This window comes from Chiloscyllium plagiosum, unplaced genomic scaffold (genome assembly GCF_037043375.1).
Source record: "Chiloscyllium plagiosum isolate Xiang-an unplaced genomic scaffold, Cpla_swu_hap1 HiC_scaffold_27, whole genome shotgun sequence".
Classification (NCBI taxonomy): domain Eukaryota; kingdom Metazoa; phylum Chordata; class Chondrichthyes; order Orectolobiformes; family Hemiscylliidae; genus Chiloscyllium; species Chiloscyllium plagiosum.
Genome location: NW_028270165.1, coordinates 9,644,705 through 9,660,945, shown reverse-complemented (window position 1 = coordinate 9,660,945; position 16,241 = coordinate 9,644,705).

Below are 16,241 nucleotides of genomic sequence, written 5' to 3'. Positions count from 1 at the left end.
TTTACTTAAGTGTAGAACCAGCAGAGCGAAGGTGGGCCGCATGGCCTCCGTCTGCGCTGTGACACATGTTGTGATTCAGTGTGAAATCACAGTTCGACCAACAGAGTGTGGGAATTTAGAAATAAGTTTATATTTACACAGCCTCCATACGTCTGCGAAACAGCATATTACACGACAGCAGTGGAGGTCTTTGACATCAGGCTCGAAGGTGCCTGCCGCGTGCCAGACGAAAACCTGAAGTGTTCTGTGGAAGGTGCGCTGCGTGCGGCAGCAGTGTGGCGCAGCGGGAGCGTGCTGGGCCCATAACCCCGAGGTCGATGGATCGAAACCATCCTCTGCTATTGTTCAATGTCGCCTCGTGCTGCTCTCTTCTACAAGCCGCCTTTGCATCTACTTAATGGCATTTAGTATATCGATGCACTCGCCAAATCCACTCAATTCAAGTGGCATGATTTTAGAGGTCTCAATGGTTTTCTGTCCTTCGTCTGTTTCCTCTGAACTGAATCGCAAACCCAGTTCTCTGCGATGCCAATCAGCTGGTAAAGTTGAAACACATGCCTTGCGGTTTCGTCCATTCCTTGCACTAATTCGCCACCCTGGTCCAGACGAGAATGACAAGCATGTCAGAAACCGCATCACGACTCAGACATAGTCCTCTACTATTAGGACGGATACCACCGATTGTGAATAACCTCAGAGAGAGAGACACGTGACAGACAGTCGCCGTGGACTCGATGGGCTGAACGGCTTCTGTCTGCGCGAGAATGATGCTACGTGTTTATGCCGTCCCACTGCCTGTCTCTGGGACAGAGAGGCTGAGGGAGCAAAACTGCTTCATTTTTAACCGTCCCTTCCGTGTTGGATGCCTGCAGTCCCTCAGCTCAGGGCCGTGGGGATGACTCTCAGTGAGTGAAGGTTTCACTCGGATTCTCTTCATCTGGGACACTTGGGGCTCAGATGTTAACTGCTGCGCGATCGCAGCAAAGAAAGCGATGCCCACTTTGCAATAGACTTTCCGTAAGATTGCTGGGTGAAGACGATTTCTGAACACCAAGAAGGCTGCACAACAATGTGAATTTACCTGGGCGAAGAGTTCTCGGTGTCCATTTCTTTCTGTCCTGCCAGCACAGCATCTTTCTATCTCTCCGATAACAGACCCTTGGACAAAGTTCACAATCAAAGTTGTTCATGTTCCCCGCATTAATGTAACTGACACCTCTCACCCCAAGGGTTTCAGAGAGAGACAGAGAGAGAGAGCAGAAGATCGAATGGACTCTACCCGCCCCCACCCTACACCCCGTCCCACCCCCCAGAACAACGTCCAAGTAGAAATAAAATGGTTTAATTATCCACCAGTGGGGGTAGTCCAGTTCCTGGGGATGAGACAAATATCAGCGCCCCGGGGACAGAATGACAAGCAGATGTTCTGGAAACGCTTTGCTGCTTGCAATTCTTGCAGCAACGTGGTATGTACTTCATACTGAGCAAGTTTCAGCTGGCTCAGAGTCTCCGATGGACATTGCTGTGTTTGCCGCCAGCTCAGAGAGAGAACAATAGGAAGGACGTGGGAGTGAATAACGATCCGCGTGAGAGGGCGAATAACTGTTAATGGAGACTGTTAGCGGCTAACAATACGTAGTGTGTCATAGCAGACGAGGTGATAACAAGGAATCGTTTGTGTGGTAGGGGTCAAGGACATGGGGGAGTTCAGGCCCTAAAGTTATGGAACTCGATATTGAAGACCGGAGGGCTGTAAGGTCTCCAAGTGGAAAATGAGGTGTTGTTCTTTCATCTGGAGCGAGAACACTGCTGCAAGCCTGAGACAGAGATGTTGGCCAGGGAACAGGGTGATGTGTTAAAGTGGCAGGCAACCGCAAGGCCAGGGCCTTTTTCCTGCGGGCAAAACCGGGATGTTCTGCGAAGCAGTCACCCAGTTTATGCTTCATGCTACATTGGGGAAATGACACTGTGAGCAGCGAATGCAGCGGACTAGGTTGTGGCAAAAGTGCTGCTTCACCTGGCAGGTATGTTTGAGCCCTTGGATATTCAGGAGGGAGCAGGTAAATGGGCAGGTGTTACACATTCGGCGGTTGCAGGGGAAAGTGCCTTGGCACTATGGGAGGTGGGTGTGGGGTGTTGCGAGTGAAGGAAGAGTGGAACCGAGGTGGAACCCCTGGCACAACGGGTGCGTGTTGGGACCATAACCCAGCTGAGAACGCATTCTCTCCTATTCATTCAATGTCGTCTTTAGCAGCTTTCCGGTATAACAGCGCTCTGTTCTGCACCTCGCCTTCTCATCTGCTTCCGAAAACAGCTTGGACATAAATATTTCCCAGTGATATACTGGCCCAATGTGCACAGTCGCGTTGATACACTATTGGAGGTTTGCGTGGTCTTCTCCTGTTCTCTGTATCCTTTGTTGAGGAGGGCAATGCTTGTCACTGGCCACTCGGGTGTCAGAGAAAAGTTTCGAAGCAAAATGGTTGAATTATCTGCCAGTGGAGAGAGCCCGGTTCCTGGGGACGGGGCAAACAGCAGCAGGGAGACTGAATGAGAAGCAGCTGTTCGGGAAACTCTTTGCCGCTTGCAATTCTCAGAGCAATCTCAAATGTATTTTATACTGAGCAGGTCTCAGGTCACGCAAGCGGTGTGGGTCGTCAGTGGCGCTCTGGCCCACTGGCTCGTTGGTCTAGGCGTATGATTCTCGCTTAGGGTCCTTTCCAGTGCCGACTTGCGAGAGGTCCCGGGTTCAAATCCCGGACGAGCCCGCGTTTTTTTAACTTGACAGGAAATAATGTTGTGAAAATGCTCCCACACCTGAAAGGATCCACAACGATTCGGCAGAATTTTAAAGTCACGAGGTAAAGAAGGAAAAGTGACATGAGGAAGAACGTTTTCGTTACAGGGAGTGGTTAGGGTCAGTAAGTCCCTGTCTGACACTGACAAAGAGGAAGATTCAATGGACACAAGAGGGAATTCGGTGGTCACGTTCAGATGTGCAGATTTACGCTGAGAAGGCGAGAGAATGAAACGAATAGAGACACACGTTTACTTAAGTGTAGAACCAGCAGAGCGAAGGTGGGCCGCATGGCCTCCGTCTGCGCTGTGACACATGTTGTGATTCAGTGTGAAATCACAGTTCGACCAACAGAGTGTGGGAATTTAGAAATAAGTTTATATTTACACAGCCTCCATACGTCTGCGAAACAGCATATTACACGACAGCAGTGGAGGTCTTTGACATCAGGCTCGAAGGTGCCTGCCGCGTGCCAGACGAAAACCTGAAGTGTTCTGTGGAAGGTGCGCCGCGTGCGGCAGCAGTGTGGCGCAGCGGGAGCGTGCTGGGCCCATAACCCCGAGGTCGATGGATCGAAACCATCCTCTGCTATTGTTCAATGTCGCCTCGTGCTGCTCTCTTCTACAAGCCGCCTTTGCATCTACTTAATGGCATTTAGTATATCGATGCACTCGCCAAATCCACTCAATTCAAGTGGCATGATTTTAGAGGTCTCAATGGTTTTCTGTCCTTCGTCTGTTTCCTCTGAACTGAATCGCAAACCCAGTTCTCTGCGATGCCAATCAGCTGGTAAAGTTGAAACACATGCCTTGCGGTTTCGTCCATTCCTTGCACTAATTCGCCACCCTGGTCCAGACGAGAATGACAAGCATGTCAGAAACCGCATCACGACTCAGACATAGTCCTCTACTATTAGGACGGATACCACCGATTGTGAATAACCTCAGAGAGAGAGACACGTGACAGACAGTCGCCGTGGACTCGATGGGCTGAACGGCTTCTGTCTGCGCGAGAATGATGCTACGTGTTTATGCCGTCCCACTGCCTGTCTCTGGGACAGAGAGGCTGAGGGAGCAAAACTGCTTCATTTTTAACCGTCCCTTCCGTGTTGGATGCCTGCAGTCCCTCAGCTCAGGGCCGTGGGGATGACTCTCAGTGAGTGAAGGTTTCACTCGGATTCTCTTCATCTGGGACACTTGGGGCTCAGATGTTAACTGCTGCGCGATCGCAGCAAAGAAAGCGATGCCCACTTTGCAATAGACTTTCCGTAAGATTGCTGGGTGAAGACGATTTCTGAACACCAAGAAGGCTGCACAACAATGTGAATTTACCTGGGCGAAGAGTTCTCGGTGTCCATTTCTTTCTGTCCTGCCAGCACAGCATCTTTCTATCTCTCCGATAACAGACCCTTGGACAAAGTTCACAATCAAAGTTGTTCATGTTCCCCGCATTAATGTAACTGACACCTCTCACCCCAAGGGTTTCAGAGAGAGACAGAGAGAGAGAGCAGAAGATCGAATGGACTCTACCCGCCCCCACCCTACACCCCGTCCCACCCCCCAGAACAACGTCCAAGTAGAAATAAAATGGTTTAATTATCCACCAGTGGGGGTAGTCCAGTTCCTGGGGATGAGACAAATATCAGCGCCCCGGGGACAGAATGACAAGCAGATGTTCTGGAAACGCTTTGCTGCTTGCAATTCTTGCAGCAACGTGGTATGTACTTCATACTGAGCAAGTTTCAGCTGGCTCAGAGTCTCCGATGGACATTGCTGTGTTTGCCGCCAGCTCACAGAGAGAACAATAGGAAGGACGTGGGAGTGAATAACGATCCGCGTGAGAGGGCGAATAACTGTTAATGGAGACTGTTAGCGGCTAACAATACGTAGTGTGTCATAGCAGACGAGGTGATAACAAGGAATCGTTTGTGTGGTAGGGGTCAAGGACATGGGGGAGTTCAGGCCCTAAAGTTATGGAACTCGATATTGAAGACCGGAGGGCTGTAAGGTCTCCAAGTGGAAAATGAGGTGTTGTTCTTTCATCTGGAGCGAGAACACTGCTGCAAGCCTGAGACAGAGATATTGGCCAGGGAACAGGGTGATGTGTTAAAGTGGCAGGCAACCGCAAGGCCAGGGCCTTTTTCCTGCGGGCAAAACCGGGATGTTCTGCGAAGCAGTCACCCAGTTTATGCTTCATGCTACATTGGGGAAATGACACTGTGAGCAGCGAATGCAGCGGACTAGGTTGTGGCAAAAGTGCTGCTTCACCTGGCAGGTATGTTTGAGCCCTTGGATATTCAGGAGGGAGCAGGTAAATGGGCAGGTGTTACACATTCGGCGGTTGCAGGGGAAAGTGCCTTGGCACTATGGGAGGTGGGTGTGGGGTGTTGCGAGTGAAGGAAGAGTGGAACCGAGGTGGAACCCCTGGCACAACGGGTGCGTGTTGGGACCATAACCCAGCTGAGAACGCATTCTCTCCTATTCATTCAATGTCGTCTTTAGCAGCTTTCCGGTATAACAGCGCTCTGTTCTGCACCTCGCCTTCTCATCTGCTTCCGAAAACAGCTTGGACATAAATATTTCCCAGTGATATACTGGCCCAATGTGCACAGTCGCGTTGATACACTATTGGAGGTTTGCGTGGTCTTCTCCTGTTCTCTGTATCCTTTGTTGAGGAGGGCAATGCTTGTCACTGGCCACTCGGGTGTCAGAGAAAAGTTTCGAAGCAAAATGGTTGAATTATCTGCCAGTGGAGAGAGCCCGGTTCCTGGGGACGGGGCAAACAGCAGCAGGGAGACTGAATGAGAAGCAGCTGTTCGGGAAACTCTTTGCCGCTTGCAATTCTCAGAGCAATCTCAAATGTATTTTATACTGAGCAGGTCTCAGGTCACGCAAGCGGTGTGGGTCGTCAGTGGCGCTCTGGCCCACTGGCTCGTTGGTCTAGGCGTATGATTCTCGCTTAGGGTCCTTTCCAGTGCCGAGTTGCGAGAGGTCCCGGGTTCAAATCCCGGACGAGCCCGCGTTTTTTAACTTGACTTGTGCAAAACTGCCTGATTAATTTTCTCAAAAAACGCCTTCGTGAAACGAGGTTGGGCTGTCTGGAGTACGAATGAGGCAGCAGACAGGGAAGTGAAATGGTTGGAGATAGTGTTCAACAGGTTGACGTGAGTGGTGCGGTGTTTGAGGAATGTCAGCAATCAAGGTAGATTGGAAAATTGGGACAGCTCTCCTCGGAGAAGCGAACTTTTCCAAGTCATGAGGGATCTAGAAACAGGAAATAATGTTGTGAAAATGCTCCCACACCTGAAAGGATCCACAACGATTCGGCAGAATTTTAAAGTCACGAGGTAAAGAAGGAAAAGTGACATGAGGAAGAACGTTTTCGTTACAGGGAGTGGTTAGGGTCAGTAAGTCCCTGTCTGACACTGACAAAGAGGAAGAGTCAATGGACACAAAAGGGAATTCGGTGGTCACGTTCAGATGTGCAGATTGACGCTGAGAAGGCGAGAGAATGAAACGAATAGAGACACACGTTTACTTAAGTGTAGAACCAGCAGAGCGAAGGTGGGCCGCATGGCCTCCGTCTGCGCTGTGACACATGTTGTGATTCAGTGTGAAATCACAGTTCGACCAACAGAATGTGGGAATTTAGAAATAAGTTTATATTTACACAGCCTCCATACGTCTGCGAAACAGCATATTACACGACAGCAGTGGAGGTCTTTGACATCAGGCTCGAAGGTGCCTGCCGTGTGCCAGACGAAAACCTGAAGTGTTCTGTGGAAGGTGCGCCGCGTGCGGCAGCAGCGTGGCGCAGCGGCAGCGTGCTGGGCCCATAACCCAGAGGGCGATGGATCGAAACCATCCTCTGCTATTGTTCAATATCGCCTCGTGCTGCTCTCTTCTACAAGCCGCCTTTGCATCTACTTAATGGCATTTAGTATATCGATGCACTCGCCAAATCCACTCAATTCAAGTGGCATGATTTTAGAGGTCTCAATGGTTTTCTGTCCTTCGTCTGTTTCCTCTGAACTGAATCGCAAACCCAGTTCTCTGCGATGCCAATCAGCTGGTAAAGTTGAAACACATGCCTTGCGGTTTCGTCCATTCCTTGCACTAATTCGCCACCCTGGTCCAGACGAGAATGACAAGCATGTCAGAAACCGCATCACGACTCAGACATAGTCCTCTACTATTAGGACGGATACCACCGATTGTGAATAACCTCAGAGAGAGAGACACGTGACAGACAGTCGCCGTGGACTCGATGGGCTGAACGGCTTCTGTCTGCGCGAGAATGATGCTACGTGTTTATGCCGTCCCACTGCCTGTCTCTGGGACAGAGAGGCTGAGGGAGCAAAACTGCTTCATTTTTAACCGTCCCTTCCGTGTTGGATGCCTGCAGTCCCTCAGCTCAGGGCCGTGGGGATGACTCTCAGTGAGTGAAGGTTTCACTCGGATTCTCTTCATCTGGGACACTTGGGGCTCAGATGTTAACTGCTGCGCGATCGCAGCAAAGAAAGCGATGCCCACTTTGCAATAGACTTTCCGTAAGATTGCTGGGTGAAGACGATTTCTGAACACCAAGGAGGCTGCACAACAATGTGAATTTACCTGGGCGAAGAGTTCTCGGTGTCCATTTCTTTCTGTCCTGCCAGCACAGCATCTTTCTATCTCTCCGATAACAGACCCTTGGACAAAGTTCACAATCAAAGTTGTTCATGTTCCCCGCATTAATGTAACTGACACCTCTCACCCCAAGGGTTTCAGAGAGAGACAGAGAGAGAGAGCAGAAGATCGAATGGACTCTACCCGCCCCCACCCTACACCCCGTCCCACCCCCCAGAACAACGTGCAAGTAGAAATAAAATGGTTTAATTATCCACCAGTGGAGGTAGTCCAGTTCCTGGGGATGAGACAAATATCAGCGCCCCGGGGACAGAATGACAAGCAGATGTTCTGGAAACGCTTTGCTGCTTGCAATTCTTGCAGCAACGTGGTATGTACTTCATACTGAGCAAGTTTCAGCTGGCTCAGAGTCTCCGATGTACATTGCTGTGTTTGCCGCCAGCTCAGAGAGAGAACAATAGGAAGGACGTAGGAGTGAATAACGATCCGCGTGAGAGGGCGAATAACTGTTAATGGAGACTGTTAGCGGCTAACAATACGTAGTGTGTCATAGCAGACGAGGTGATAACAAGGAGTCGTTTGTGTGGTAGGGGTCAAGGACATGGGGGAGTTCAGGCCCTAAAGTTATGGAACTCGATATTGAAGACCGGAGGGCTGTAAGGTCTCCAAGTGGAAAATGAGGTGTTGTTCTTTCATCTGGAGCGAGAACACTGCTGCAAGCCTGAGACAGAGATGTTGGCCAGGGAACAGGGTGATGTGTTAAAGTGGCAGGCAACCGCAAGGTCAGGGCCTTTTTCCTGCGGGCAGAACCGGGATGTTCTGCGAAGCAGTCACCCAGTTTATGCTTCATGCTACATTGGGGAAATGACACTGTGAGCAGCGAATGCAGCGGACTAGGTTGTGGCAAAAGTGCTGCTTCACCTGGCAGTATGTTTGAGCCCTTGGATATTCAGGAGGGAGCAGGTAAATGGGCAGGTGTTACACATTCGGCGGTTGCAGGGGAAAGTGCCTTGGCACTATGGGAGGTGGGTGTGGGGTGTTGCGAGTGAAGGAAGAGTGGAACCGAGGTGGAACCCCTGGCACAACGGGTGCGTGTTGGGACCATAACCCAGCTGAGAACGCATTCTCTCCTATTCATTCAATGTCGTCTTTAGCAGCTTTCCGGTATAACAGCGCTCTGTTCTGCACCTCGCCTTCTCATCTGCTTCCGAAACCAGCTTGGACATAAATATTTCCCAGTGATATACTGGCCCAATGTGCACAGTCGCGTTGATACACTCGTGGAGGTTTGCGTGGTCTTCTCCTGTTCTCTGTATCCTATGTTGAGGAGGGCAATGCTTGTCACTGGCCACTCGGGTGTCAGAGAAAAGTTTCGAAGCAAAATGGTTGAATTATCTGCCAGTGGAGAGAGCCCGGTTCCTGGGGACGGGGCAAACAGCAGCAGTGAGACTGAATGAGAAGCAGGCTGTTCGGGAAACTCTTTGCCGCTTGCAATTCTCAGAGCAATCTCAAATGTATTTTATACTGAGCAAGTCTCAGGTCACGCAAGCGGCGTGGGTCGTCAGTAGCGCTTTGGCCCTCTGGCTCGTTGGTCTAGGCGTATAATCCTCGCTTAGGGTCCTTTCCAGTGCCGAGTTGCGAGAGGTCCCGGGTTCAAATCCCGGACGAGCCCGCGTTTTTTAACTTGACTTGTGCAAAACTGCCTGATTAATTTTCTCAAAAAACGCCTTCGTGAAACGAGGTTGGGCTGTCTGGAGTACGAATGAGGCAGCAGACAGGGAAGTGAAATGGTTGGAGATAGTGTTCAACAGGTTGACGTGAGTGGTGCGGTGTTTGAGGAATGTCAGCAATCAAGGTAGATTGGAAAATTGGGACAGCTCTCCTCGGAGAACCGAACTTTTCCAAGTCATGAGGGGCCTAGAAACAGGAAATAATGTTGTGAAAATGCTCCCACACCTGAAAGGATCCACAACGATTCGGCAAGTGGAAAATGAGGTGTTGTTCTTTCATCTGGAGCTAGAACATTGCTCCAAGCCTGAGACAGAGATGTTGGCCAGGGAACAGGGTGATTTGTTGAAGTGTCAGGCAACCGCAAGGTCAGGGCCTTTTTAGTGAAACTGACACCTCTCACCCAAGTGATTCAGAGAGAGGGAGACAGCAGAAGAGCAGGTGATTGGAGACAGCGCTGAACAGGTTGTCGTGAATTGTGCCGTGTATGAGGAATGTCAATAATGAAGGCAGATTGGAAAGTTGGGACAGCTCTCCTTGGAGACAGAAGTTTGAAATCTGGCCCAGTTGACATTTTCCAAGACATGAGGGGTTTAGACAGAGAAAATAATATAGTGAAAATGGTACCACGCCTGAAAGGATCGCGAACAATTAGGCAGAGTCTTGAGGAGAGGAAGTAAAAATAACATTATGAAGAACGTTTTCGTGCAGAGAGTGGTTAGGGTCAGATTTACACAGTTGCGCTGGCACCCTTGTGGAGCTCTGAGTTGTCTCGTCCTGTTCTGTCGGTGTGTTCTGATCTCAAGTGTGAAACCTCTTCCCTCAGATGGTAATGAACTGGTGAAGTTGAAACACATGACTTGCTTTTCTTTGTCCATTTCCTGCGGTAAAGAATCAGACACCCGTGTAACAAAAGACTTTCTGCAGGATTGCTGTGTCAAGGCAAATTCTGAACACCAAACAGGCTGCACAAGAAGGCACTCATATCAATTTACCTGAGGGAAGAGTCTCCGGTGTCCATTTCTGTCTGTCCCGATAGCACATCACCTTGCCATTTCTCCGATAACAGACCTTTGGAACAAGTTCAAAGTTGTCATTTGATGCATTCGTGTCAATGACGGCTCCTACCCCAAGTGATAGTGAGAGAGAGCAGAAGAGCGAATGGGCTCTGCCTTCCACCAGCACAGCTTGCAAGCAGAAACAAAATGGTTCAATTATCCGCTAGTGCAGAGAGCCCGGTCCCTGGGGACAGGACAAACAGCAGTGTTCTGGGAGCAGGAGACAGACTGAGAAGCAGATGTTCTTGAAACTCGTTGCGGCTTGAAATTCTGGGAGCAATGTACAATGTATTTCGTACTGAGCAAGTCTCAGCTGCTTCTGGAGCTGGCTACGCCCACGGAATGTGGCTCGTTGGTCTCAGGGTAGGAACAGGTTGACGTGAATGGTGCCGTGCCTGAGGAGTGTCAGTTCTGAAGGTAGATTGGAAAGTTGGGACAGTTCTCCTTGGACCTGTAGTTGCTGTGGAGGAGGATCATAAGACACAGAATATAGAATAAAAGATTATAGTGTCATGTAACATAAATGATATATTGAAGAAACCTAGATTGCTGTTGAGTCTTTCATCTTTTAAAACGGGTTGTAGATTTCGGTTCATTAATCTGTAAATCCCAGAACTTTTTAAAAATCACATTCTCCAGGTAACTTAAGGTTCTATAAAAGGAGGTGACACCTCAGGTCAGACAATGCATGAAAGCTGTGAGGGTAGGGTCTATCTGTATCCTAATCTTGAGTGAGACTGGTTCTATTTCCAAGTATATAATTCTGCAAACGCAGATTCACCCCAAAGACTTCTATATGTGAGTGCATGCATGAGAGAGAGCGTGTGTGTGCGTGTGCATGCTGGGTACAGTGTGTGTGTGTGTGATGGAGTATTAGTATGTGAGATGGTGTATGCGTCGGGTTGAGTGTGGGGATGTATTACTGTGTGTCTGAGAGAGAGCATGTCTATCAGAGAGGGTCTGCACGAGCGTGTGAGTATGTAAGAGAGTGTGCTTGTGTGTGTGAGAGTGTATTGTGTAGCTGGGTCTCCTGTAGTGTGATGTGAACCCAGGGTCTCGGCTGAGGCCATTATCATGTGTTCTAAACTTGGCTATCAGCCTCTGCTCGGCCACTAGATCAAAGAGGGCTGAGGCACGAGAAAGGACGGGCGGGGGCACTGGTGGTGGTGAAGAAGGGAGAGAAATGGAGAGGGGACAGAGGTTGGGGAGTAGAGAATGACTGGGGTTCAGAGGGTTGGGGATAGAATCGGGGTGCAGTGTGAAGAAGGGAGAAAGGGCGGGGCAGTGGGTGGGGAGAAAATGGACTAGGGGCAGAATGGGAAGCGAAAGACAGCACAAATCCCACCTTCCCCAGGACTGGTGTCAGTGTCCCACGAACTGGAACCCACTCGTCCCACAGCAGATTTGGGGTAACCATTTCTCAATATAAGCATGGCTAAGGCATATCATCCCTGCAGACCATTCACACTGACCTTCCCAACAGCATCCCAACCAGACCCACTCGATTACGCTACAGCCCTGCAGTTCCCCATGGCTATTTTCTGATGAAGAGTTTTGCCCAAAACGTCGATTCTCCTGCTCCTCAGATGCTGCCTGACCTGCTGTGCTTTTCCAGCACACACTCTCGACCCTAATTTTCAGCATCTGCAGTCCTCACTTTCGCCCTGTAAGGGGTGAATGTTATATTCCGAGTCTTTTAAATATTTTAAAATCTTTTCCCCTCACCCTAAACCTATACCCTGTAGTTTTGCAATACCTCTACCCTGGGGAAACGACAGAAACGTTGAGCAGCCAGACAAAATGCAAAAGGAATAACATGTCTAGGCACAGGGAAAAAACATTTCGACAAAATTTGCTTCGGCATTTTTCTCTCGTCTTCGCATTTGGACACTTAAGATTTGTCATGATGTGGAGGTGCCCGTGTTGGACTGGGGTGTACGAAGTTAAAAATCACACAACACCAGGTTACAGTCCAATCGGCTTGTTTGGAAGCACTAGCTTTCGGAGCGCTGCTCCTTCATCAGGCGGTTGTGGAGTATACGATCATAAATTCTGTGTCTTACGATCTTATACTCCACAACCACCTGATGGAGGAGCAGCGCTGTGAAAGCTAGTGCTTCTAAATAAGTCTGTTGGACTATAACCAGGTGTTTTGTGATTTTTAACTTTAAAATTTGTAATAAATTCCTGCACACTGAGCATGCTCCGCGGTGTCAGCAAGCACTGCGCATGACCGCCAGTGTCAGCAAAGCACTGCGCATATTCCTTGGTGTCCGCAGAAACTTCGCGTTAGCTCCTTTCCATGGACCAATGGAGAACCTTGGAGGACCGGAAGGAGACTGGTCCTCCTGCCAACCAGAGCCGGCCATTGTTGGACCGTGAGCTCTGAAGCTGCTGCTGCTCCTTTCTCTGTGAACTTCACCCCAGACTTTAACTTCCTTCCTCTGTCTAACTTTTGTGAGTACAACAGTCTGTTTCTCACCACTTTTTCCATTTTTTGTTTCATTCTGGGGTTCAATTGTTAACTTGCAGCAACTGAAAGGAAAGAGTGAATCGAGGGAGGGGTCAGACTCCGGAAAAGTTGATCCAGGTCTGTCTCAATTTACAAACACATGGCAAATGCAGTGACACAATCTATAGCCTTTGATGTTAAAAAAAGCGCAGAGAGGAGGCGCATTGTTTAAATGGTGATCTGTTGAGATGTGGTGAAAGTGAGATGATGGAGATCAGAGTTGAAAAGTGTGGCGCTGGAAAAGCATAGCAGGTTAGGCAGCAACGGAGGAGGAGAGTTAATGTTTTAGGCACGAACCCTTCATCAGGAATGATGTGTGAATGTGCAAAGGGGCCTCAGCGTCCTTCTACACCAGTCACTGCCAGTTGTCAGACAGGAGCAGCAAGCCAAGTGGTATATTAGCAAGAGAAGTTGAGGTCAGAAGTGGGGATGTCTTCCTGCAGTTAGGTCAGTCATTGAATGTATTCAAAGCTGAGTTCATTTGACTTTGAAGAACAAAGAAGTGATGGGTATTGTGGGGAGGGGGGTGGGGGGGCGGGTAAGAAAATGGTTTTAAGACCAGTATAGAACAGTTACAGTCATACAGCACAGAAACAGACCATTAAATCCAACTAGTCCATGCTGACTGTGTTCTGAAACTAAACTAGTCCCACCTGCCAGTATTTGGTCCAGACTCTCTGAACCTTTCCTATTACAATTGCAACATTTAAGAGGCATTTGGATGGGTATATGAATAGGAAGGGTTTGGAGGGATATGGGCCGGGTGCTGGCAGGTGGGATTAGATTGGGTTGGGATATCTGGTCGGCATGGATGCGTTGGACCGAAGGGTCTGATTCCATGCTGTACATCTCTATGACTCTATGTACTTATCCAAATGTCTTTTAAAAACTGTAACTGTACCTGCATCCACCACCTCCTCTGGACATTGATACCACATGAGAACCATTCTCTGTCTTAAAATAAAAAGGTGCCCCTCATGTCTTTTTAAAATATTTCTCCTCTCATCTTCAAAGTTTGCTCCCTAACCTTGAAACACCCATCCCAGGGAAAGAATACCTGCTGTTCACCTCATCGATACCCCTGAAGATTTTATAATCCTCTCTAAGGTCATCTCTCAACCTCCGATGCTGCAGTGAAAAAAATCCCACCCTGTTCACCGAGATGCCGGTATATTTATATCCAGTTATGAACTGTTCAATGCTGGTGCCGACTGGAAAGACCAAATGACCTATTCCTGCTCCCAATTCTCTCACTCTGTGTCCAGGACAGCAAGAGACCATTTGACATAGGTGCAGAAATTAGGCCATTCAGCCCATCAGATCTACTCCACCATTCAATCACAACTGATACGTTTCTCAACCCCATTTTGAAATTTTGATTTTGGAAAGGCAGATCAGGGCAGGATCTGCAAAGTTAATGGGGAGTGTTGTTGACCAAAGATACCTTGGAGTGCCGGTTCATAGTTTCTTGAAAGTGGAGTCGCAGGTAGACAGGACAGTGAAGGAGGTGTTTGGTATGCTTTCCTTTATAGGTCAGTGCATTTCAGTACAGATGTTGGGAGGTCATGTTGCCCCTGTACTGGACATTGATTAGGCTACTTTTGGAATACTGTGTTCAGTTCTGGTTATCCTGCTACAGGAAAAGTGTTGTGAAAGTTTGAAAGGGTTTGGCAAAGATTTACAAGGCTATTGCCAGAGTTGGAGGGTTTGAGCTAAAGGGAGAGGCTGAATAGGCCGGGGCTGTTTTCCCTGGAGCATTGGAGGCTGAGGGGTGACTTTATAGAAGTTCATATGGAGCATGGATAGGGTGAATATCCAAAAACATTTCCACATAGTAGGGGAGTCCAAAACTAGAGGGCATAGATTGGAGGTGAGAGGGGAAAGATTTAAAAGGAACCTTATGGACAACTTTCTCACACAGAGAGTGATGCAAGCATGGAATGAGCTGCCAGAGGAAGTGGTGGAGGCTGGTATAATTACAGCATTTTAAATGGCATCTGGTAACAGGGTGAATTGAGAGGGATATAGGCTAAGTGCTGACAAATGGGACTATGTTAATTTGGGATATCTGGTCAGCACAGACAATTTGGACTGAAGGAAAGCAGAAGTATTGTTGTGAAGACTGGAATTTCAGAGCAGCTTTCAAAGATATTTTGTCCTTACTGGGAGCAGAAGCTACAATGAAATCTTTCATTTGAGAGACAGCAACTGAGTAAGTGAGGACTTCCAGGATTTTGATGGAACGTGGGAATTTGTTGCAATGTGGGGTTGAAGTGTTTTAAGTAAAGTGTCCTGAGTGGGAAGCCTAGAGAAGGGTTTCGGTGGGTTTTTGTTTTAAACTGCTCATTTCTTTCAGCCCCCAACAATGTACTTCCAATGCTGTGCATCAGAAGGAGCGGTGAATCAGTAACTGGTATCATCAGAAGCCTTACGGTTTTCAGTATTGCAGGTATTGCATTGTTGCATCAGCATTGTAAAGGTTATCGGCAGTAATGGGAGGTGTGGGCTGTATTCACTGGAAGCGATGAAGCAATTAGATAACACACATATGAGAGGGCAGGGTGGGACTTGTCTTTCAATTTGCAGAAGTTGGGAGGTCCTGGGAGTCGTGGTTCTGGGCAAACACAACTGCAGTAAATCATATAAGCCCTACAGTGTGGAAGGAGGCCATTCAACCCATCAAGTCCACACTGACCCGTCGAACAGCATGCCACCCAGACCCACCCTATCTCGTCGTTTCTGCTTGTGGGTTAGACTAGGTAACAAGATTATATGGCTAGGTTTAAGGCAGAGGAGGAGGGACTACGTTTCCTGGAGAGTGGTGAATCTATGGAATTCTTTGCCCAAGGAAGCAATAGAAGCAGGCATATTCAAGACACAGTTCGATGGGATTTTGGATGGTAGGTGAATTTAGGGTAGTCAGGATAATGCAGGTAAGTGGAGCTGAGATGATGGATAGATCAGCCATGATCTTAAAGAATGGCGGAGTAGGCTCGATGGGCTAAATGGCCTCTTTCTGCACTGCAGGGATTTTATGATTGCTTCATATGGTGTATATCTGATATTCGCTGTTGTACAAGCTGCATGGCTATGATTTTTCACCTTCTAATATAGTAATGGAATTACGTCCTGTATTTCTTGTATTCATTTTTATTGAACAGGTCAGCAGGAAGTCTTTCGGCAACTTTACTGGCTTTCTTTCCTGAAGCAGCCTTGACATTTCATTTTCATATCCTTCATTCAGCTCCATTTCCAGCACCTTTGTAGGAAGGTTGTTCCAGGTCATTGTCACCTAAATGAAGTTTTCCTCTTTATATACTTAATGCTATCTGGCTGAATGAGGGTTTTCAGGTTTCTGTGTCATGAATAATATATGATCAGCAGGTATCTGGCAATCTAAGGAATTGTCACCGATGTTATGTTCATTTGACTGTACTGACCGTGACTTATTTCATGGTTTCTTTTGCAGGAAGACATGGGGAAAGAAATCTGAAACCAAAAGATACATCAGCTTCTGA